Source organism: Pogona vitticeps, chromosome 4 (assembly GCF_051106095.1).
Source record: "Pogona vitticeps strain Pit_001003342236 chromosome 4, PviZW2.1, whole genome shotgun sequence".
Lineage (NCBI taxonomy): Eukaryota > Metazoa > Chordata > Lepidosauria > Squamata > Agamidae > Pogona > Pogona vitticeps.
Window position 1 is genome coordinate 48,532,385 of NC_135786.1, and position 25,173 is coordinate 48,557,557.

Sequence of the window (25,173 nt, forward strand, 5' to 3'; positions counted from 1 at the left end):
TTTGTACAACAAATTATATATATATGGACGGACGGACTGATGGGTGGTGTACAACAAATTAAATGTCCTATCTTTACCAGTAGAGCATGCCGAGGCAGTGATCTGCAAGTAGGTGTGCATTATGGGAAGTAGCATAGCACAACCACGCAGTTGCCAACTACTTGGGCATATCCCATTGCAGGTAATCACGTCAAGACATTAGCTGCCTAGAGTGGTCTTAACTGACCAGATAGGCGGGATATAAATAAAATAAAGAAAAGAAGAAATAAAGTGGTAGCCAGCCAACAATTGTGTGCCTCTGCCTTGGTTTGCACCATTACATCTGGATAACTTCTAGAAAAGATGGGTATTCTCCTCTGCCTTGGATCATTCTCTGTTAGCAATCTGTGATACAGGGCAGGATGTAACTATTCCAGAAAAACAGTTATCCCATCTCAACAGTTGTTGTTGTCCCTCCCTGCCTCATATATGGTAGCTGGCATACTCCTTGCCTCCTTTTGTTGAGAAAATTTTTGAAAACAGAATTATTCAAAACTGCCTTCAACAACAGATTCGCCTGGATGCACTTAATTTTCATGCTAATGTCAATTTATTTTTGATGAATTTTAGACATACACTGTTGTTGAATAGGGCTTTGAATGTATGTACTGCCTTAACATACTTTGCTTTGACCGGATAACTTTTTGCATTGAGCCCAACAGACACATAATAGCAGCTTTATTCATATAAAAACATGATCAGTGGTTTGTTCAAAAACTCATCTGGAGAGAACGATCCTATGGCAGAGCAGCCAAAACAAGGATGAGTTTCATTGAATTTTAGAGGCAAACAGGTTTATTGTGGTATAAGCCCTGTTGGTGGATCAAAGCTTACTTCATCAGAGCAGGGAAATGAATTTTGCTTTTTCATGGTACTGTTTTGCAGACTGGACTTTTTTCTCCTTCCATGACTAAGAAGCAAGGAAAGTTAATGTTCCAGGTCCTGCTGTTTAATTGGAAACAACAGTGTAGCTTCCAGCAAGTGCAGCCATTGTCTAGGCATCCCTGGACTGTCCATCTATCTTGATCTGTGGGTGCCTTAAAGGAGCAGTTGTCACTCTGGGGTAAGGGCTGGTTTATTTTTAGTAGCAGGACCAGAAAGAAGAGGAATGATTTGTGCTTTACCTCAGGGTTTGTCTTTTGCTCGGGTGTGTGTGTGAGAGAGAGTTATGTGGACTGGATGGGATGATCTCACTATCAAAATATCTACAATGTACCAGGAAAACAGATCTCCAGCAGGGGCAAAATACTGCCATTCCTTTCAAAGCAAGAAAAGAAAACTGATTTATAGCATCTTGCTCAGGAGATACAGGTTTGAAAGCTAGAAAGTTTTGTACTTGGTTGGTTAGATCTTCTAGGTTGCCAAGGTCAGAGTGCTTCCACCCAATCACAATATTCTCAAACATGTTTATTATAGCTGCTGTTGTCTAAGTTACATTTATGGCCCTGTTTAACTCTTTCATAGGGATACCTAAGGGATCAATTACAGAAAAATAGCCATCTTAACTATCCTGTTGAGATAGATATCATGTTTCTCCAAAAATAAGATAGGGCCTTATATTATTTTTTGCTCCAAAAACACATTAGGGTTTATTTTCAGGGGATGTTATATATTTTTCATGTACACCATCTACATTTATTCAGTTACAGTCATGTCATCGTCTTCTGGTTTCTACACAATGGTGGAAGACGGGTTTTCATTTAACTAGGGCTTATTTTTGAGGTAGGGCTTCTATTACGAGCATCCTGAAAAATAATACTAAGGCTTATTTTCAGGTTAGGTCTTATTTTAGGGGAAACAGGGTATCTATCCAGAGATAGAAGGAGAGCTAGGGATAGACACAGAGAGTAGAGGTAAATTGAAAATGTAAATTGTAAATGTAAAATGTAAACATTCACTTCAGCATCTTAGTGAATTGTTGTAGAGAGATCTTCTCTCTGAAATTTGTCAATTATTATTGGGAGAGACATTAACCCTTAACCTTTCTGTTATACTGGAGTATAATAATAGATACTCTGCATGGGAGGCTACAGAAAGTTAGGCTCTTTCCCTCTCCCCACCGTGTAAAAATCTTATTTCTTCTTCTGTTCCTCTTCTCCATTTGAGCTTTTTAAAGGCCTCATTTGATGTTTGGCCTTAACAAAGAAAAGAGGACTATTCACGATGAATGGGGAAAAAAACACACATTTATTGCACTTTAAATTGATGGCGAGAAAAAGCTCCCTGTCACTCCAGTCCTTTGTAAATTATAATATATTCCTGCTTCTTCCTTCCATTCACTTGATGGCCCATTGAAAGCATGCTAAGATAAGAAACAACAGCAAAAATCCCGACAGTTCCACTTTAGCAGAATGGTGAATCACTATCCCCACCCCCGCCAATCAGCCAGCACACTCATAGCTATTGTTCTTAACAGCATCTGGCATATCCCCTTATCCTTTCCCAATCTTGTCCCTACCTATGGAGCAGCTGAATGTCTTCCATACCCAGCAGCCTCAGATGATGGAATTTTGACCTTTACAGCTGAAGATTATTAACTCTGTGTTTCACTATGTGAGGATTTAGCCCTGGCAGGTGGAAGGAGAGACCATTTCTAATGCACACACACACACAGAGAGATTGTGGGAAGATGGACCTGAAATTTGTACAAGACAAAAGACTTCAGGGTGATGAGATGTCAAAGGGGATAGAGAGGAACAAAGAAGACACATTTAACAATTTATTCACTTGAACATAGATCTCCATGCTCTTCAGTAATGTCTTCTTGACCTAAAAGAACACTTGACATATAAGCATTCAACTAAGTATAAAGAATCTGAAACAGAAGAGAAGACACTCATGTAGATGCCATTATACACATGGAGGAATCTCCAGTGGATTAAAGGGAAGTAAGGCACAGTGATCATCCCTGACTTTATGCTCTTCTTCACTACCGAATGTCTGTATTGAATCTGGACCTCTGAGGAGGAGAAGTCTACATGCATGGGCATCTAGACGGTCTGGCCTCCTAGTCCCAAAGGATTAGAGGATGTGTATACCTCTGTGTACAAGGCTTCCTTTCTTTGGTTGCCCATTCTTCCCACATCACAAATATAGGGTGCCATGTGGATTCTAAGGGAAGGAACATCTTTCCTAAAAGCACATGGAACCCCCTTACCATTTTTATCATATATATTGGGCTTAAGATTGCATCCAGATGGATTTCATCCCTGCTGCACATGGGAAGTGGAGTTAAGTGGCAACTACCAGTTTAACATGGCAGTAGTGGTCAGTCACCAGATTGGGCTGGATGACCTGTGTTCTTTTATTGGAGCTTTCTGTGATCAGTATGGGCATGGATATGGTCAGCTCCAAGTCAAGCTACGTTCCTAGGGTACTGGCATACTGGACTGCTAATTACACAGAAGGACAGATCCTGAAGCTGAGGCTCCAGTACTTTGGCCATCTAATGAGAAGAAAAGACTCCCTGGAAAAGACCCTGATGTTGGGAAAGTGTGATGGCAAGAGGAGAAGGGGACGACCAAGGATGAGATGGCTGGACAGTGTCTGCGAAGCAACCAACATGAATTTGACACAACTCCGGGAGGCAGTAGAAGATAGGAGGGCCTGGCATGCTCTGGTCCATGGGGTCACGAAGAGTCGGACACGACTAAACAACTAAACGACGAATTACACATACTGCAACATTGACTACTGGATAATGTCACTCATCACATCTGAAGGCAGCAGCAAGCCAGGTTAGGGAACAATGGAAGAGAATGTGACTAATGAATTTGCATTTCTGTCCACCAAGAAAGGAAAATGGCCAGAGATTGAAGAAAAAACATCTGAGGAACTCCTACAGCATCTGCTGCCTACATCCTTACTCTCTCTAATGGTGAGACACATAGATGTGCTTAATGGTGGGCTGGTCTATGACAATTGGTCCTTCTAAACTCTCTGTGCAGAAGGACGCCAAACTTTCTTCACGCATAACCTTTTAAGATTTACATCTAAACAGACGGAGTGTAGCTTTGTTTCATAGGGTTTTTATTCCATATTTATTGTTTTTCTTATTTTTAAATCATTTTAGCTCTGAGAGCTTGTACTCAGGAGTGGCACAGAGATTTTCAAAATAAATAACAATGAAATACAGGAAAGAGAATCAGCAAAACAAAAAAAATCCAAACTGGCTAAAACCAATCATGTGAAGTGGGCACTTGATGGGAATCCTAAATATGTTGCTATTCAATGTATGGAATGTCTATAAAGGCAACTCTGCTCCTTCAGACACTTCCTCTGCAAATTGTGCCTCTTTCCAGGTTGTGGACTCATATTTGGGTCAGGTGAATTTAAATACTTTTGATGCAAGGTAAGCCCAAGATAGTTTTGCTACCTGAGGTTAACAAGATGGCTTCTTTCCTTGTTCCATAGAACAAAAGGCAGCTGGAGTGGCATTTGAATCATTTTTCATCTCTACTGCACTTAAGGAGTACATGAGAAACTCACCAGGACACAGCTGTCCCCTCTCAGACTTTGCTGCCACATCTCAATATGTGTTGCTTAAGGATATTACTTCCTTTGCCTAATGGTAGGGCCAGCCTTTCTTGAGGGCTGTGATTTTACAAAAGGAATCACATAGAAGAGGTGCAGTGTGCTTTGCCAATTAAGGTTTGCCATCTACCATGTTCAGTGAGATGATATGCAAATAGTGTTAATTATGCAAATTATAATTATACAAAATTAAAATTACATGAAACTCAATTATGCACCCTAGCTACAGCCCTCCAGCTCATGACAGATTTCTTATATGGTTGTCTGTGCAGAACAAGTTGCTGATCGCTACATTAAACTCTCAGCTTCTTTCTGTTGTTTATAAATACAGAGTTTGTTTCCCCTCCCCTTGGAGAGATGAATAATAAAACAAGTATGTCCCAATACATTTAGGGTGCTGAGAGTCCAATATTTGAATGTAGTGTTGTTCAGACTGTACAGATGAGATGTTGTCCCTAATGCAAACCAGGTACAAATTGTATATTTTGCAATTTTGTGATTGCTGAAAGGAAACCGGACTTGGTTCTTATTCATTGATGCTCTGGGAGCTCCAGGAAGGAACCCCAGTCCTTCTCTCTTCTCTCTCAGAAAAACAGGAGGCATCTAGTCTGCCTGACCTTTTCAATGATGAGGAGAATGAGAATCTAGGAAATATTGGGCAACATAGGATGCTACGGTGTTAGCAGTTGTATATGTTGCCTCACAGCACCGTGCTATTAATATCCACTCAATTAGTTTCACTGATTTCAATAAGCTTCCCTGAATTTATCATTGAATCACAAAATAATTGAGTTGGAAGGAGCCTATAGAGCCATTGAGTCCAACCCTTGCTCAATGCAGGAATCCAAAGCTAAGCAAAACTGACAGATGGTTGTCCAATATTCTCTTGGATACTTTCAGCGTTAGGAGTGCTCTTTATCTTCCAGGGTAATTGGTTCCACTGTCATACTGCTCTAACAATTAAGATGTTTTTCCTGATATTCAGCCTGAATCTGCCTTCCTGCATTTTGGGATGTCCTGGTTTGGAATGACTGATAACAGATCCTGCCCCTCCTCTGTATAACTTTGTTGTTCTTGTTTAGTCATTAACTCGTGTCCATCTCTTCATGACCCCATGGACCAGAGCATGCCAGGCCCTCTTGTCTTCCACTGCCTCCTGGAGTTGAGTCAAATTCATGTTGGTAGCTTCGATGACACTGTCCAACCATCTTCTGTCATCCCCTTCTCCTCTTGCCCTTGCACTTACCCAACATCAGGGTCTTTTCCAGGGAGTCTTCTCTTCTCATGAGATGGCCAAAGTATTGGAGCCTCAGCTTCAGGATCTGTCCTTCCAGTGAGCACTCAGGGTTGATTTCTTTCAAAATGCATAGGTTTGTTCTCTTTGTAGTCCAGGGGACTCTCAAGAGTCTCCTCCAGCACCACAATTCAAAAACATCAATTCTTCAGCTGTCCAGCTCTCACTTCCATATATCGCTACTGGAAAAACCACAGCTTTGACTATTCAGACCTTTGTTGGCAAGGTGATGTCTCTGGTTTTTAAGATGTTGTCTAGTTTTGTCATCGCTTTCCTCCCAAGAAGAAGGTGTCTTTTAATTTCCTGGCTGCTATCACCATGTGCAGTGATCATGGAGCCCAAGAAAGTATAAGTATCTTTTAAATATTTGAAAAGTGGTATCATAGTGCCTCAGTCTTCTTTTCTCATGAGTAAAAATGCCCAGTTTTTTTAATCTTTCCTCATAGGGCTTGGTTTCCAGTCCCTTGATTATCATGTAGTGTTATGCAAAAATTAAATTAAATGTGAAGAGATTACCTAAAAAGTCAGCTGAACCATTAGCTGACTGTACAGCACCTGAGATTTTGTGCACTCAAGAAAGAAAGAAAGAAAGAAAGAAAGAAAGAAAGAAAGAAAGAAAGAAAGAAAGAAAGAAAGAAAGAAAGAAAGAAAGAAAGAAAGAAAGAAAGAAAGAAGGAAGGAAGGAAGGGAGGGAGGGAGGGAGGGAGGGAGGGAGGAAGGAAGGAAGGAAGGAAGGAAGGAAGAAAGAAAGAAAGAAAGAAAGAAAGAAAGAAAGAAAGAAAGAAAGAAAGAAAGAAAGAAAGAAAGAAAGAAAGAAAGAAAGAAAGAAAGAAAGAAAGAAAGAAAGAAAACTGTGTGGAGTTGGGTAATGACTATTGAAAGAACCACAGAAAAGTGGCTCAAAAGTAGTATGAACATTTGAGTGCTTCAGGAGAGATGGTACAACAACGAGGTAATCGGAAGATATATAGTTTTGTAGGCACTTGTTTTGCCGCAACTGACCCAACATGGTTCCATCTTACTGATCTACAGTTTAACATACTATTGCTGGGCGGGGGGGGGAAATCAGATGATTCTCTTTGTATGTATTTATGAGTAAGTGGGGAAGGAAGAAAGAAAGGCTGGTTTAAAACATGTTTTGACCATAAGGTATGTTATGTTTAAAAGCCCCCATAACATAACCAAAATCGGATTTTTAAAGTATATTATTTTTCCTTAAGGTTTTTTATAATCTAATGCCTAAAGCTATAGCTTCCATGGTTTGTGCATATATCTGGTACTGGAAGGAGGTGATGGAGAGATGAGTGGGAATAGGTGCAGGAGTTGAGGTCCTATCCCCATGGGCAATACCAGAGAGGTGGGGGCTGCTTTACAAAGCGTGACAGGCAGTTTGCAGGCCGCAAGGGGATATTGATTATTTTTACAGTGTAAACTGACAGAGCCTATTTGGATGATGTAATGAAGACAGATGATTCTGGCGTCTTGGCTCAGATTGGAGAAGGGGCTGTGGAGGAGGGAAGGAATCATCAATCAGATCCCGAGGATACACTCCATTGCTTCCCCACCTTTGATCTCCCATCCAATCTCTTTCTCACATCACATTTCCCCAAGCTCTTTTGTTTACACCTCTTCGCCTCTTCCATACACCTTCCTATTTGACCTTCTTGGTTACTGCACTAGCTAATTTTCTTGAAAACAATCTGGTCCTGTATTTGCCCTGTCCTTTTCAGCAGTGTGATGGCATGTGATTATCATTTCATCCTCCTTGTTGGTGTGCTTCTTTCCAGTGTTATTATGAGCTAAAGGAAGGAGAGGGGAACCATTCAACCTGTTTTAAAATGAAGAATGGAAACAAAAGATAGTGCTATTGACTGCCTCCAAATGGCATAGCAGATGTGTGACACAAGGCTCTGAACTCATCCTGCAATCTTGGGTTCTAGCCAGCTTGAATGCTATAATGTTGAGGTTCACAAGCATCTTATTTCTGATCACCTACTTCTTTCTTCTTTACTTTTCAGCTGCCTGTGCTTCCTTGTAAGAGTCTTCTTTGATTATAGACACATTTGTTTTTGTTCTTCAGAGATCTCTTGTGCTGATTCATTGATTTGTAAGTTATTGAGAAAGTTTATCACTAGTGAGTAATCTAGTGAGTTAACACTTGGGCTATGTGTTGAAGTACTATAATTTAGTAGGAAACTGGTCAGTTTCCTCTAGTTGCACAACAGAAGTGTGAAAGTGATAATTAGAATTAGCTGCAAGATTCCCCAAAAATTCACCCTTTTCACTATAACCATCACTATGTGTAAAAAGGATCACTCTGAAAACATTTTCAGGTAGAAAAAGAAAACACACTTCACTCACAGTTTTGCAGACTTCATACATACAGAGAAGAAAAGAAACAAAAGGAGTAAAAGGTAGATCTCTCAGACTACGTGACTGGGAAAGATCCATGCTTCACAGAGAGGGGCTTATGTTACCTCCTTCTAGCAAGCAACTATCAACCGCAGCAACAACAACAACTAACTAACAAAGGCAATAAAACACACTTATAAGGGAGAGGGAGAGGAGAGACCATAGCACAGGGTTTGTCTCACTTGTCTCAAATGCTGTGGGAGGGGGGAAAGAACTTTGTTAATTGGTTAGTCCTGAAAGACCCAATCACATTAGCCCAAGAGAAGTTTCTGCCTACTGCACATACTGCTAAATAATATGTGAGATCATTAATTCTCCAATACTATGCATTGGCTTAAACCAGGAGTCTCGAAACTACGGCCTGCAGGCCACTTCTGGACTGACTTGCCATTTTCTCCAGCCCATTCCCTTTAGCCCGTGTACATGTGGGTGTGCATGCATGCATGCAGGCTTCCCTCCGTGCATGTGGGGGGCAGGCAGGCAGGGGCAGGCATGTGTGGGTATGCATGTGGGCATCCAGGCAGGTGAGCATCTAGGCTGGGGGTGCATGCACACAGTTGCGCATATGCACATGCACACACATGTTCCTTCAGCCCTCAAAATGTTGAAAATATACAATGTGGCCCTCATGCTCAAAAGTTTGGATACCTTTGGCTTAAGCAAAAACTGAAATAACTAATTAAATTGGCTTGATTCAAACCTATTAGTATAAGGTCCAGATGGTGAGATTAAGCTCTGGGACAAAGCAAACTGAATGTACAGATTGGCTCAAACCCAGGTTACAAATTGAAGTAGGTGGGATGGTGCAAATCATTTCAGTCTAAAGTTTAAAACTGCATGGTACAGAAAGCTCTGACGTTAGGTGTTGTAAATTTGGCAGATTGCTTTCCTCTTTAGACTCCATTACCCTTCCAAATTACTTGAACAACATCTCCAAAATAAAGCCATATTAGCCATTTTGATTTCCTTGTACAAGTCAATGGGAGGGTGATGATCCAAAATTACAAATCCATTTGGATTCCTACAGTCACTTCTCTCCAACAAGAACACATTTTAGTGCCTGTCATGGGCTACCTATAATGTCTATTTCATACACCCCCCATGTGTTTTGAGTTTCAAGAGGCTTGGACTCAGCAGCTGTCAATATAAAATAAAGAGGTTAAAAATGTGACCAGGAATGACTAATAAAAGGTTCTTCAGGCGCATGGAAATCCCTGTTTTTCAGAGGAAGACACTAAGCCTGCCTGAAAAGAAAGGTAATCAAAGAGGAATAACAGAAGCTTTTCTAGCTAGGAGGTCCCATCCTTCAGGTCCCTAGTTCAAGCCTTAGTACAGTACAGAGAAAGAGGAGCCCTTCTCCTACATCTGCATCAAATGGATTTCAGACATGGTGGGGATGTAGAGAAGAGATGATCAAAGTTGAGCAGAAAGGAAAAGATGAGGTGAAGACAGGAGCAAAGAGCAGCATCTTTCACAAGACCTTCCTGTATAAAGAAAACCTTTATGAAGGAAACCTTCCTGTATAAAGGAAATCTTTCTACAGGAACCAAAGAACACTGTGACCTTCTCCAGCTGTTGATCTGTAGAGAGACTTCCTAAATGATACAGTTCCCCGTTTCTGGTTAGGGCTGATATATTTAGGGTATCTACTTACAAATGCCCTCAAAAAGGGGGGAGGCATCACCAAGAAAGAGAGACAAAGGATGAATATTTGGGTAACAGTTGTATGTGCTAATTTATAAATATGGATACAAATCTGAAAATAATTACTATAACTGTCATACAGTATATCTCACTACACCAAGGAAGACTTTGACAACTGACTCCGATTAGTATCCAGCTGATAAAATGAGTAGGCTGTTTCAAGGTTCCTGGCCGAACATCGTTGCTATGCTCAACCCCCAGTCTTCCTGGCCGATCAGATTTTCTGGTTGGACAGGTTTTGCAAGTGCTCTGAAAGGCTTTAAAACTATTTGAGCAGTGATAATAGTGGGGCAAAAGAAAGAAATCAGTGTAAAGATCCGGGAAAATGATGCCACAACCTTCAGCTCTCTTAAAAATCAGAGTCTCCTTCCACTTTTAATGTGGGAATTGGAAGAGCAGAAGCAACACATTCCTAATTCTGCTGGCCTGGTATGAGAGAAATATCCAGGAAAATAAGGTGTTTGCAAATTAGGTTTCCTGAACTGCAGGTAAATGAGTGCATAGGCTATGCCCTGCATAATGCTGTATGAGGAACCACACTTTTTTCTGGGAAGTAAAGGCAAACCTAGTAAAGTGCTTTCCCTTCTATGTTAGGTTGGCTAGCAGTGCATTGAATGCTGACCCAAACAGGTAAGAGCATGGATTCACATGGAAAGTGCTGTAATCGTAGAGCAGGAAGCAGCTAAAGAACTGCAGTGTGACATGGATGAACACGTGACCCAGACAATGTGAACTCCACTCGTCCTGTGTAGTTCTAATGCACAATGCACCTTTCTTTCCATCATGAGATATGGGAGAAATCTATGCCTTTCATTCTTTATCAGCTACAAAGTCTTACAGAGTGTTGTTGTAGGATATATGTATCACTGCTCAGCATATCACTGCATGCAAGTATCTTTGAACAGGGTAGAAAGTAGCATTCTTTTTGAGTACCAGCAGTGAGCTTCAGAAAGTCATATTTTTGGACAACAACTCCAAAACATCCCTGCTGCCATGGCTGGCTGAGGAATTCTGGGAGCTGAGGATAAAAAAAAACTTTTCAAAGCCCTGTCAACCCTTTCACAGAAAAATGTACTCTTTACCCAAAACTTTCTCAATTTCAGCAGTATAAGTTTGAATGGGCCGAGACAGAACAAGTCCAAGACATTGTGTTGTCTAAGGCAAAAGACAACGTATGATCCTTCCCATTCCACATCTAGAATGCAGCTAGTTCCGCCAGTTTCCATACAGGTGAGAGGACAGCGCTCTCCATCTCACCCAAGATCAATAGCCTAACTTATTGTGGAGAGAGCAGCTTGTCTTGAATATGAAAATCTATCCTTGTACTGCAAAGAACAGCCAACAGGCTTCTATCCACTTCAAACTATTATGCATTTGAAGTGTCGGGTAACTGCCTTGTTCTACCTAATGGTAGGGCTGGTTCTCATAATTTCAATGCTTCTGGGGGGTCAGGAAGTCTGTATTTACTTGGTATATGATACAGTGGGGACAGGAGACTGAATATCCATGTTGTATATCACTTTGTATACCCAGTGTGTCTGTCTGTCTGTCTGTCTGTCTGTCTAAGTCTGTCTGTCTTGACAAAAAAAAGATTATTGTTATAATTATTTGTTGCTGCATGTGTCTGTAAGCCACCTAGAGTGGTTGCTAAACCAGATAGGTGGGATATATATATAGTAGTGGGGATAAATAAATAAATGTAGTGGGGATAGATAGATAGATAGATAGATAGATAGATAGATAGATAGATAGATAGATAGATAGATAGATAGATAGATAGATAGATAGATAGATAGATAGATAGATAGATAGATAGATAGATAGATAGATAGATAGATAGATAGATAGATAGATAGATAGATAGATAGATAGATAGACGTCTGTCTGTCTATCTATCAAATCAGACCATAGGCAAAACAAAACAAAGACATAACAGTGAAAATCAGAAAGGTAAATTCAAGTCATTAAAGGATTCAAACCAAGATAGGACAGCATTTCATGGAAATTAGCAGGTCACGAGGCAGAATATCATATGAGGTTACAATCAAAAGCCACCCTAAAGAACAGTGTCTACAGCAACCTCTGGGAGGGGACCAGATGCAGCTCAACCAGGAGCCAGTTCCAAAGAGTTGGTGCCCCAGCTGAGAAGGCCCAGCTTCTAGCTGATTTTTAAGAGAGCTTCAGTGTGGCTGTCTGGAGGAGCCTGGGAGGATTGGGTGGCATGAGTAGATGATCTTGGGGGGAAACTCTATGCCAAGTAATGGGTTCCAAATTGTGGAGGGATTTATAGGTGAGCACCAAGACCTTAAACTTTTCCTGGGACATCACAGGTAGCCAGTGCACGTGTACCAAGACTGAGGAGATGTGATCAAATTTACTCACACCTGTCACACCTGTCACCAGCCTGGTGGCTGCATTCTGAACCTGCTGCATTCTCCAGGTCAACCTCAAGAGGAACTCTTTGTGGAGAGCATAATAGTAGTTGATCCTGGAGATCACCAGCACACGGACCAACATCCCGAGGGATCCCTCATCTAGGTGGGGGTGGAGCTGGGTGACAAGTAGTGGATAGAGTGATGAACCAGGACTCTGAAGACCAGGGTTCAAATCCCCGCTCATCCATGGAAACTCACTGGGGGAGAGGAACTGGTAAAAGCACTCCTTAAATATTTTACTTACCTTGAAAGCCCAATCGGGGTCTCTGTTAGTCAGTTCTGATTTGACAGCACGTAACAACAAGAGCAATGTCTCTTCGATGACCAAGAGGGCCAACAGGAATAAGGAAGGCTAGCATTTTCTCTCAGCTGAGATGAGAATTTTACTATAGTGGTGATCAGTCATGTCCTTCTTTATAACATCATAACTAAATCAGTATCATTAAATCAGACTGTTAAATATCTTTCCAAATGTACATTTCATTTCCTGATTCAAACAGAGAACAATTAAATATTCATAGACAACTTTCAATCAATCTGATTGCTCTACTGAATTTTCATAGTGTTTCCATTAAGAATTTTGAGCATAGCTTCACCTCCCATGTGCTCAGAAACGATGCTTTTGAAATACCATTATGTTTGTAAATGCTGTATTTGAAGTTCACAGAGGTGTGATAATGTTACTGCTCATTAGTTCTTATAGTAGTTGAGAAGCTCTAATCTGCTATTCCTGAATGGTTAATTCAGTGTCATCAGCTGATTACTTTGGAGACATGCTGTCTTGATTAAGTACATTGTGGTGGTGTGACTCCAGGTCACATGTGCCATGGAGGTAAAGATGAAGTGTCTGTTTTGGATCTAGGTAATGGCAAGTCCCCCTCCCCCAAAAAAATAAATAAGTCATGATTTAGATTTGAACATTTGTCGTACAAAATAAATGCAAGCTGCAAATGCAGGCACTTCATGTAGTGGGGATAAGAATATGTTAAATTAGCTAACATCTGGGTTAGAGGGAGTGGGCAATTTGTACCTCTTCAGAAGTGGTTGGCTTCCCCTAACAATGCTGGTTAGGGCCCGCAAGAGTTGCAGTCCCCGTTGACATTTACAGGGCCTTAGGTTGCCCACTCCTAGTGTAAGAGGACAGTTCTGACCCCTAGTTATTATTAGTGTTTCTTCTTGCATCATCTCAGGCAACCTGCCCCCAACCTGGTACTCTATAAATGTGTTGGACTGCAAGTCCTATTAATCAGCTGGGGCTAATGGGAACACAATTCAGTCAAACTCTACTATTTTGTCACATTAGCTGTCTAGGGAACTGAATATTTCTATCATCATGAAATCTTATATCAAACAGCAAGGCCATAATGAGCAGGAATCTACGAGGGCATGCAGGAGTTTGGTCCTTTTCCTAGTCCGCTTGTCTAATCCTAACAAATAGCTCCATCAGTGGTTACTTGCCACAGCCTGTCATGGTGGATACTTACATATTATTAAAAACAGGAAAATGAAGAAGATCAGATGCCTGATACAATGCATATATCCTAATCTATATGTATGGATGCCAAATTACAGATAGTAAATATAATTTGATTATGAAGATAACACATCTCACCATAGAGAGGAAAGACTGTAACTATGTTTCCTGTATGTACTCACTTGCGAAGTCACTATGTTGGCTGGTGGATTCTGGGATGTGTAGTACCACGTATGTCTGAGTAAGTAGTTCAAAGGGCTGTAGCAAATTCCTAAGAATTAGTCCTTCTAAAAATGGATATTATCATTTCCTTGTCACTGTTTGAAACTGCTTTCCAGAAACCAAGGTTCAGCACCAGAAGCTTAATAACTATAACAACAAGCAATAATAACAAGCAGAAACTTATAAGAATTTTTTTGCCTCATCTCATTTTTTTTCCAGATTTCTTTCTGGAGGTGGGCACCTAGCTATACTCTCAGCTATACTCTATTAACCTTACAGGAATCTCAGGAGGATAAAATGGAATTTGTTTTTGGTTTTTTTCTTGAAGCCTAGTAAGATGCAGAATAACAGTGCTTGGAAAAATTGTTTTCTTTTTCTTTTTCTATTAAAGTCCCAAGAATCATCCAGCGCACATAAGGTCTGTAGTCCAAAAAGTAAGGCTTGCATAATATTGCTGCATCAGCTCTTGCAGCAAAGACAACAGAGTCCATGACAGTTTGTATATTGAAATTTCATTAAGGTGCTAGCTGCTTTTATCTTTCTGGTTTTTTTTTGTATTCGCACACAACCCCTCCTATGAATTCCTTCATTGTTATCTATGCACTGTTTGTAGACAAATCTACAAAGTAGATTTCAGATGCCTGCAAACCAGCTAAGTCCAGGCTTTTCCAAAATTGCCGCATTTACACATGAACTGGTGGAGGATGAGTCTCATTTATAAACGTCAAGCCACTGAAGACTTCACTTACTGGCTAAATACACTGAATGGCTCATTTCTTGCAAATTGACCAAAACAGTTATTGCAATTTTGCTTTGTATTTTCTATAAAGGGTGCAACACTTAAAAACAAAATACAAAAGCTTATTGTCTAAACAGGCATTGGGGTAGGGTACAGAATCTGAGTGACACTTGGCCAGCTGGGTAATATAGCAACTGTAATATCTAACTAGGATTTAAGGTGTGGTGTAGTGGACAAAGTGACAGACTAGGACTCTGGAGAACAGGGTTCGAATCCCAGCTTGGCCATGGAAACTCACTGGATGAGTGGAACTGGGGAAATCTCCTTAAATCTCCTTAAATCTCACTTACCTTGAAAGCCCTATTGGGATTGCAATAAGTCATTTCCAACTTGATGGCACAGAGCACACAGACAATATCTAACCACACTGCAGCCTGCAGATAGCCAGCAAATGGCAGCATCTCTGAAGAACTGGCCTGGCGTTACTGTAAGTCAACATGGTCACATCAACAAAATGCCCCCCTGTGGTTATGAGACTTTTAATTGTGTTTCTGTTGTGCTTTGAGGTCATGTGGCATTTATTCCAGGATGTGTGTCCCAATGTGTTTTCAGGTTACCGAGCCATTTCCTTCAAATTCAATAAGCACCTATATCTTTTTGTTGTGACCATGCAGAGTGACAGTAGTCCAAAAAGGTTGTGATAAAATTGCTGTAAGCCGCCCAGAGACCTTTGGGTAGTGTGGGCGGCATATATGTTAAATAAACAAACAAACGAATAAATAAATAAATAAATAAATAAATAAATAAATAAATAAAATCATTCACACACACAGCAATGCAGCATTTGCTTTAAAAGATCTGCAACAAAAAAGGTAGACTGCCTGTGGCCAAGCAAGAAATGATCCAGAGTTAGCACACTTGCTGGGTAAATGATTTGCTAATGTGTGAGGGTTCAACTTTAGGCTCCTCTTTTGGTCCAAAGGAATCAGTAGATTTTTGCTGCTTCAAAACAGGTGAAAGATGTCTTGGTGCATTTAACAATAAACAAGTGTCTGTGACATGATTATGAGTCTTTTCTCCTTCTGCCAATGGGTCCAGAAGGGGTCTCCAATCTTCAAACAGGAACAGGTTGCCATAACTATTGTTCCATTGTCCCAGCAAATCAGCATGGCTCTCGCATGGTCTGCCCCATCGAACCTTCCAGCAAGGGCATGGGCTCGTCATCCTGATCGCCATTCCACAAGGTTCGTCTCTTGGGGTCTTGATCCTCCCAGAGTCCTCCCTGTAGTTCTTCTTCCTCACCTCTCTTATTCTCCATTTTAGCCTCTCTCTAATTTCTCTCTCTACTCTTTCCTTCTCTTCTCTCAACCTCCTCCTCCACTCTCTCACCTCAGCTTCTTCCCAATAAGAGGGAATCTCTGGGGGGGGGGAATCTCCCTTCTTCTGCAATCCTCCTCCTCTTTAGGCACTCTCAGCCTCTCCCAGCATCCTGTCCAGGGGTCCTCCATCCACACCCATTCCCAGCCTGGTGGCAACTGCCTCTCCTTCCTTTTTACCTCTCCTGTTCCTGCCTCAAACTCCACCCTCTTTTCCTGCCTTTTCCTCCGGGACCTCTCTCATTGTCACACCCTGCACGTCCTTAGTCAACTTCTCCATCTCTGTCCCTTGCTGAGCTTCTGTTGCAGGTTCTAGTGCTGCCTGGGGACTCTCCTCCTTATTCTTGTTGTGGGCGAGGGACAGCTCTCCAGCGAATGGGGCGTCCCTCTCGCTTTCTGTCTCACGTAATGGCCATACATCATGTGACTGCAAATTTAAATTGTGGAACCAAAGAGGGAGAACTGGAAAATATTTTGTTAGTGTGACCATGCCCTCAGTGGCATTAATTAAGTAGAAAATGTGGTAGCAGATAGTTAAAGGAAGTTTCTGTGTGTTATTGTTGAATTCCTATTGTCTTGCATTCTTCCTTGGCCCTGTCCTTACAGTTTATTTACTATTTATTTATTTAAAATATGTTTACCCCACCTTTGTCCTTAAAAGGACTTCTTCCTCGCAGGCAAAACCTTCCTTTTAAAGTTAGCTTTTAACTTCTAAACCTTGCATTTTTAAGAAGAGAATACAGCACATTTTTGTCTGTATGTTTTTTTAAAAAAAAATCAGGTATTTTTTACGTAATTGGTTTTTAACTTTAATATTCTTTAATTCTATTTTAATTTAATTCTATTTAAATGGTAATACCATTTAATGGTATACATGCATTTTTAAATTGTTGTATGCTGTGTTCCTTTGTGTTCCTTTATTGGAAGAAAGGTGGTATATAAATAAATCAAGTAAATAAGTAAACTGTAAGTTCATCCATTACAGCTTTGCTCTTGCATAGATTCACTGTACCTTCTTCTTTCAGCCCCCCTCATGTGCCTAACAAAATAGACAGGTGGCTATGGATTTGTGTAGGTGGGTGGGTGATACTTTTAAAAATGCATAATAAAAGAGGAGGGGTACATCATAACAACCCATCAGGAACCATGAAAACCTGGAGACAACAAAATACTAAGGATGGGATGAGAAAGGGAAAGAATATGCCTTCTTGCCATCCATGCGTTGTTCTGTGTGCATGTTTTTGGTAGGTGTGGGACATGCATGTCATTATAATACAACATTGTCTCCCTGTTGTCATAGTCTGTGGATTTCTCTGTTCAGGTTCCCCCACCTTTTTTTGCCTCTCTAGTTGCAAACGTGTGCAATTCCATTCAGGCGATCATGCATCCATACACGGTCCTAATACCTTTATGCATTATGCTGCAAAAAAGAAAGGAGGAAAGAGGACAAGAACTTTGACAATGTTGCAAAGAATCATGATATAGCTGTGTTTAGTGTCTGTGGCAAGATACGGGTTCTGGGAGATGCAGTAGAAATTGGCCAGGTGTCTGTGGTAAAAATGGTACATATCATGAGTAGAAATCCAACATAAATGATCAGTCACAATAACCTGAACCTCACAAGTCAGGTACTTATTTTTAAAAAAAACCTAAATACAGAAAACAAGGGATGTGGGCTAAGTGTAAATAGACCACTGGATGATATATGTACTACTGCATTTCCTCTTGAAAATACCATTACAACATCTCATTTTCCATCAGGCCAAGAACCAGTCTCACCATTCCTGGATGCGCTTTGAAGTTCCAGAACCGTTTTTGCCTTTTTAAAGCCTCCAGTGGCAATCATGCTAGAATTTACAGAATTGCTAGATGCCAGAGAAGCACTCTTAACAGCCAAACTTTTTATAATACCAATGATTCTAATTACAAGAAATACATAAGCAAATCTTTCGTAGTGAAGTTGTTGATAGTGACAGTTTATTCACACACAACAAAAGATTCATTGTAGGGATTATGGAAGTGAAAGACATCAGGCAAATTAATAATAACTAAGAAAGACGGTGAGGATGATGCCAAAAGAAAGATTGATATTGCATAACTTTCATGCCATTGCCAATTCTGAATTGTTAGTTGAGTTTCTGGTTTTGCACCCAGATTAATGTGGCAAGACCACAATGCATTAGGCAATCTGGGCTTCTCACAGTGATGCTGATACGCAGATATATTGCATGGTGATGAATGTTTCTAAGATAGATCCATGCAACCAATACTAGGTTCTTGCAAGGTCCTGGTCATAGCTTTGACTCTAGAAATAATAATCAGATGACAAACCCTGATGCTGACCAAAGACATTTGCTGCTTGCAGAAGAACAGCATCCTCCCCTTTCCATTGAGGTTATGATGCGTAGTGTCCAAAGCAAGCCTGGGACAGGAAATCCCACAAACCTGATTTATTTGGCTATAAAAATACAATGGCCAGGCTCTCATATGCTGCTTATGCTTATATGAGGGAAATTGTGTAAATTGTGGTGGCAAACTGCTGCTCATTAACAAGGTGCTGGTTGCGTTCCTAGTTGTGAATCCAACTATATGACTGGGTGTGCATCCAAGAATGCAACCAGCACACCATTAATGAGTGGCAATTTGCCACCAAGAGTTACAGAAAATCCCTTTCATAAACCTAAATCACCCATAAGACTTTGTCTAATAACTATAAATTAAATAACTATGTTTTCTGCACTTTCACAATACCCACATCTGCTTCTAGAAGTGACTGCTTTTGTCTGCCTAATAGTAAGGCCAGGCCAGTCTGTTCCTCATGTGTTTCCACATATATGGGCACTCTTCTGATTCTCTCAGAAAGCTAGTCTCTGAATATAAATTTACTTCCAAAACATCTTTCACAGACACAGTGAAAATAGCATGAAAATACAAAGTGATGGCTGATCACTCACCAAGGAAAGCTAGTTGTATTTTACAAAGGAGGTTGATTCTTTCAAAGGCAGAATTGCTGCTTGTTCTTTCCTGCACTGAAAGCAGGAAAAGAGTTTTGATTTAAAACAAAACCAAACATTTCCCCCTTTAAAAAAACCCATTGAAGGGAGGCAGACACTGAAAGTAAGCTGTACATGCCTGAAGGAGAGAAACTGTAAATTAATTTGCCACCTTTTTCACTTTAGATTTAATTAGGTTCTTAATTGAGCTTTCTCACTATGTAATATTGGCCAAATCCACATGCCTGCCTCAACAGAAGGTAACACTGTGGGATGGTGCGGTGGATGCAAAGATCTCGTCATAACACCATTGATGCAGAAGTCTTCCCTGTGCTGTGGCCCAATGAGAAAAGAGCAAGGGATGGGGAATAATTTATTCAATAACCTCACTTTCAGGTTGCAAAGCTCCCTTCCATTGCCTATGTAGACGGGAGGCCTTTTTCATATAGACACTCGTCCAGCTGCTTCCCTCCTCCTTTCCCTGCACACATACACACACCGCAATTCTCTTATAATTAGGAAGATACCTATTCAGCAATGCTCTTATTGCTAGTAGGGCTTTTGTCCCAGTTCTTTCTTTGCCAGCAAGCTATTTCCTGAGTGAATCTCTGTTCTTGCACTCAGCCGTTTGTTTAGTTGCTTTTGTGTAATCTCTCTGACCAAGAATCCCAGCCCTGCTGAAGTCTTGAAATTAAGGCGCCAGGGAAGAAATCATAAAAAGAAGGGGATAAGAAAAAAAGTAAGGCAGTGTTCTTCTCTCTCTTTGTTTTAAAATCTTGTTTGCTGAAAAAAAGAGCATGAGTGACATTTTGTGAATGTATTTGTGTGGTGGTAACCTATGTACTATAATGTTAGTGTGTGTGTGTGTAGTTCTTTATTCCTATTTTAACACATCAAATGTCAATATATGTAAATGACAATTATAGTTAACCATTTGCATATTCCATATGTCTGAATAGTTTTCTTTATACCTGAAAGCACTGTGTCCACCTAAATGTGTGTATCTTTGACTAATAAGAGGGAATGTATTGTTTTAAGAAAAGTCCCCATAAGTGCTTATGAAGATAAGTAGCTGCCTCTATATGGGATTCTAAACATAACCCCTGTTTAAAAAGTCTGCAGGAGAAGGCTAGATATATGCACACACTATAAATGATATTTCATTTTAGCCTTTCAAGCTTAATCTGGATTTCATTTAAATGTAAGACAAAATTGTCTAGGCAGATGGGAAAATTTGCTTATAAATAAGATAGGTGGATAGATTGAAACATACCAAATAGTAGATATTTATTGTTGTCTAGATGTGTGTCTTGTCCATTACAGATAATAACAGTTGAGTGTCAGCTTATTCATGGACTGCTAAAATGAATGTAAACCCTTTGTTGTAATAAATTTTTGACTTTTTATTGTTGTGTCCAATACATATCTTTATGTACATACAGTTTATAATCTAATATCTATAAACAGACAAGCAGGTAAATAAATATATCTCATGTATATGCATGATTAATATTCTGCTCTCATGAACAAGGTAACTACAGAAATGAATTTATAATCATGTCTCATTTTTGTATACAGGTAGATGGTCAACATATACTGTTTATTCTCATAATATGTATATTCTTGGAAGTTATTTGAAATTAATGCCCTTTACGTCAGATTGAGGAGTGTTCATAGAATCAGCCCAACAGCTGCAAGTTCTTGGTTATTGTTGTCAGCTGCCATCTGTGTTTATAAATATGCACCTTTGTGTTTTCTGATGCCATATGTAACACCCAAGCAATACTTATGGCTGTCTATATGTATGAGTGATCATATATAAAGTTCTTTAATCAGTTGCAGTTACATATCCCTGCAGGCAGAAGGGAAGCCCACATGGTTTGTGATTAAATGTCTGTTTAGGAGTGTGACTAGAGCATTAAAAAGCAGTAGTTTGGCTTTATTTTAAAATTGAGCATTTTTGTAATAGCAATAGAAAAGACAGAGAGCAGATTGGTCAGTTATAAAATCTAATATTGTTCTAAAAACTAAAACTGCAGTATGGCAATCTGAAAAGAAAGAAAGAAAGAAAGAAAGAAAGAAAGAAAGAAAGAAAGAAAGAAAGAAAGAAAGAAAGAAAGAAAGAAAGAAAGAAAGAAAGAAAGAAAGAAAGAAAGAAAGAAAGAAAGAAAGAAAGAAAGAAAGAAAGAAAGAAAGAAAAAGTTTTCATTAAACCTAATCAACAGGCAAATAAACATGGACAATTAAGTATTTTCAGGAAGGGAAAATCTTGTTTTGTTATTGTTATCATTTCGTGTGTGTTCCTGTGGCCAAAGACATCTGCTGGTGCAAAGAGAAGAGATTAAAGAGTTTTAAAGAGCGATTCATGTTCCAGCAATACAGACAGACATTCTTAACATGAAAGCTCATGAGGTGAATAATTATTTTTCTTTACTGGATGCTTTAGCTGAGAAGGACAAAGGGAAAGGGAAGAGGGGGATAAAGAGCATTGATGGTCATGGAGGGAGAGCAAAACAGAGAGCTAGATAGCATAAGATGAAAGATCTGTAGAATCTCAGTCTGCATCAGGGCTCAACTCCTGATGTGAAGGTGGATTACTAGCATCTATGATTGTGAGACAGGAATATAGGTTGGAGAGGATCTTTTCCCTTTTACATACTTTGTTCTTGTTTCCAGATCACCTGTAAGTTTTTCAAGCAACAAAAGACAGAGGTGGCCTTTTAGGTTATCCTCTTGTTCTCAGCTGGCTTCAGCGGAACCAAGGTAGAGAAATCACCCTCATTCTTCCACTCTGTCGAGTGATGGAATCTGGAAAGCAAGCTAGCTGGGGAGACACATAGTCTTGATGCAGACAGAGTCCTGCTGGGAACATGTCTGCACTCCCTTTGTTTCTGTCTTAATATTTTTCTGATATGGAAAAACTGCTAGCTGCTACAGACTGCAGGCAGCCTTGACACACCTCCTGAATCAGGAAAAGTATATTGCTCAATGGTATGGGGAGTACTGGTTACTCAGCCACTGTTGGGCTGTAGGAATCTGATGTGGAGTTGTGTGATACAGAGGAAATTAAACTTGGAGGAATTGTTCTTTTTGCTCAAAAGCAAGTCTATGGATCCTCTGTCATCTACGTAGGTGTACAGATTAGCAATAAGAGCCTAGACACCACACAGAAAGAACTGTGTTCAGATTCATAAAAATGGAAAGGGGCTTTGCTGATGCTAGAAACGATCCACTGCTGAAATGCAAAATGGTCTGCGTTGCTTCTCCACCTGCATTGCCAAATCTCTTTTTTGTAGAGAACATAGCATAGAAGAAATACTATCTTCTGTATGACCAGCAGTGCTAGATGTGGTCTAGAATGACATCCCTCAATGCATATGAGATGGAAATTCATGGCCTCTTTTCTTAACACATTTTTAGATCATGTTCCACAATGGCAGTAGCATATCCTGTCTTCTTGATACTACTAAAATAATGTAGCTGAAGTCCCTTGAATACCTAAAGGAGCAGTTGTAGCTGGTTATTTCACATTGGAAGGATACATTACCTTAATAACTCCACAGGTCTTTGAGCTGAGATGGAACCCCAACATCTTTTTCTTATTAATGGTAGATCTGGATGTTTTCTGTTGAAGTAACTAAGTAGTTCTGGAACTACTCAGAGATGGTGAAATTTCATACAAGTTATTGTATCTAAGGAGCCAATACTAAATTTCCATACTATTCTTATGACAGGATTTGATTTTAAGGGTAGCATCTCATATTTTTGAAGAGGCAAAGGGCAGATCTATTGTAAGAGCCAAAAATTTTAGCAAATGTGCAGGTAACATTTCTTATAGGCTAGTGCCATTGTAAATGTTTATAGCATTTATAAAATGAACTAAAACTCATGCATGGTCTGATAAAAAGATTTGAGTGGATAAGAAAAACTGCCATGTGTAATGGGCACTAAGGTGAGCAAGGTTTATATAGCAGATTGTATGCAATTTGCACACAAGTAATTGGTTCCAAGGGACGTGGTGGTGCTGCGGATTAAACCGCAGAAGCCTCTGTGATGCAGGGTCAGAAGACTAGCAGTCATAAGATCGAATCCATGCAACGGAGTGAGCTCCCATCACTTTGTCCCAGCTCCCGCCAACCTAGCAGTTAGAAAGCATGCAAATTTGAGTAGATAAATAGGTACCACCTCGGTGGGAAGGTAACAGCGTTCTGTGCCTAAGTCGCACTGGCCACGTGACAATGGAAACTGTCTTCGGACAAACGCTGGCTCTACGGCTTGGAAATGGGGATGAGCACCACCCCCTAGAGTCAGACACAACTGGACTAAATGTCAAGGGAAACCTTTACCTTTAATTGGTTCCAAAGGTAAAGATGCCACACCCTTTGCTGAGGTCTCTCAAATGGCAAGATTTCTGTGAGATGTTGGAAGACCTGAACATAAATAGGATTTTCTACATGATATGTCTTAAGGAACGTAAGTGTGCAGTTATTACCCACTTGTCACACCCAGCAGAGAATTCTTTTCTCTGAAAGGTATGTTTCTCTTGTGGGATATGCTATCCTTCCCTCAAATGTTGTAAAAATTGAAGGGAAAAGGGGGGAGCTAGAAAAACAAACAAACCAAGGACAAAATGTTGTGGCACTTCAAAGACTAAAGGCCTTTTGTGGATCAAAATCCACTTGCTGTGTGTGAAAAAAAAACAGATTTTGATCCATAAAATCTCACACTGTTAGTCTTTAAAGCCCCTCCTCCTTTCCTTCTTTTTCCCCCTTTGTCCTGTCGTTATACTAAGACAGACTAACATGGCTCCCTCAGAGGGAGCATCTACTGTTACTATAACTGCCATGTACTCTAGCTGAAATCTAGTAGTAAATCACAATCAGAACAGACCCATTGAATAAATGAAACTTACATAGGTGTTAACTCATTAAATCCCCAATGAGTCAATGGGCCTACTGTAGTTGCAACTTATTGCTGGATTTCAGTCAATGTGCTGTAGGGTCTTATTAGTGATCATCTATGGCAGTGGTTCCCAATCTCAGGTCCCTAGATGTTCTTGGATGAAATTTCCCAGAAGCCTTCACCACTAGCTGTGTCGGCCAGGATTTCTAGAAGTCATAGCCCAAGAACATCTGGGGAACCAAGGTTGGAAACTGTTGGTCTATGAGATGAAATGTGATGTTCAGAATAATAACCCATATGGAACCTGTGAATATGTTGTGGGAAGAGAAATACACTTCTAATGCCTCTGGTAGCTTGTGACGTTCTTTGCTATGTAATCCGACACTGAACGACTCATATACGGGGCTCATTTTAAAATGTCTGATATGTAATATGGACGGTAGCCGTGTGCCTTTCTTTACAGATGAGAACTCTCTTTATCTAAAGGGCTGTTTTACCCAACTCTAGTTTAAGGATGCCATAACATCATATGAGAGCAGGGTCCTTGAAACTGCCCAGAGCAGACAGTTGCTACCCACCTATTGCACATAGCAGAGAGATATTTCTCTTGAGGATGTGATTCTCTTTGACAAATATTCAGTCAACAGATACCATATGGATAACAGACCAAATAGGCATACAGGATACCTAGTCTATCCATCTTCCCCACACTGTATTCATTGATATAAATAATTGTCTATATACTGTACATGAATTAAAACATAAGAGATTTTGTGCAAAACTGTGTCTTCTTCTTCTTTTCTTTTTCTGTACTATGGAAGTGTTCAGTCCAGCAGCAAGGGGACTCTTCTCTCACTTCTCTGGCACTGCTTTGCCCCCTTTGTACACATTTCTTTGCATTAATGATGATAATGGCGATAGTTGTTGTGGGTTTTTTGGGCTCTTTGGCCATGTTCTGAAGGTTGTTCTTCCTACCATTTTACCAGTCTCTGTGGCTGGCATCTTCAGAGGATACTCCTGTCCTCTGAAGATGCCGGCCGCAGAGACTGG

At 40.2% G+C, this 25,173-nt stretch overlaps 1 protein-coding gene across 3 annotated transcripts in view; it reads left to right on the plus strand.

The window, feature by feature from the left end:
* The window catches only part of BLACAT1 (BLACAT1 overlapping LEMD1 locus), a 123,197-nt gene that overhangs the window by 25,697 nt on the left and 72,327 nt on the right, over positions 1-25,173 (plus strand). The window contains exon 1 of one of the 3 annotated variants that reach the window (XM_078391876.1): positions 3,418-19,960. The exons of 1 other annotated variant lie outside the window; for it this stretch is intronic. The gene's annotated coding sequence lies outside the window, so the exon portion shown is untranslated. Of the gene's footprint in view, positions 1-3,417; positions 19,961-25,173 lie in introns of those variants that run through there. One more of the 3 variants, XM_072997283.2, reaches the window with a different exon arrangement.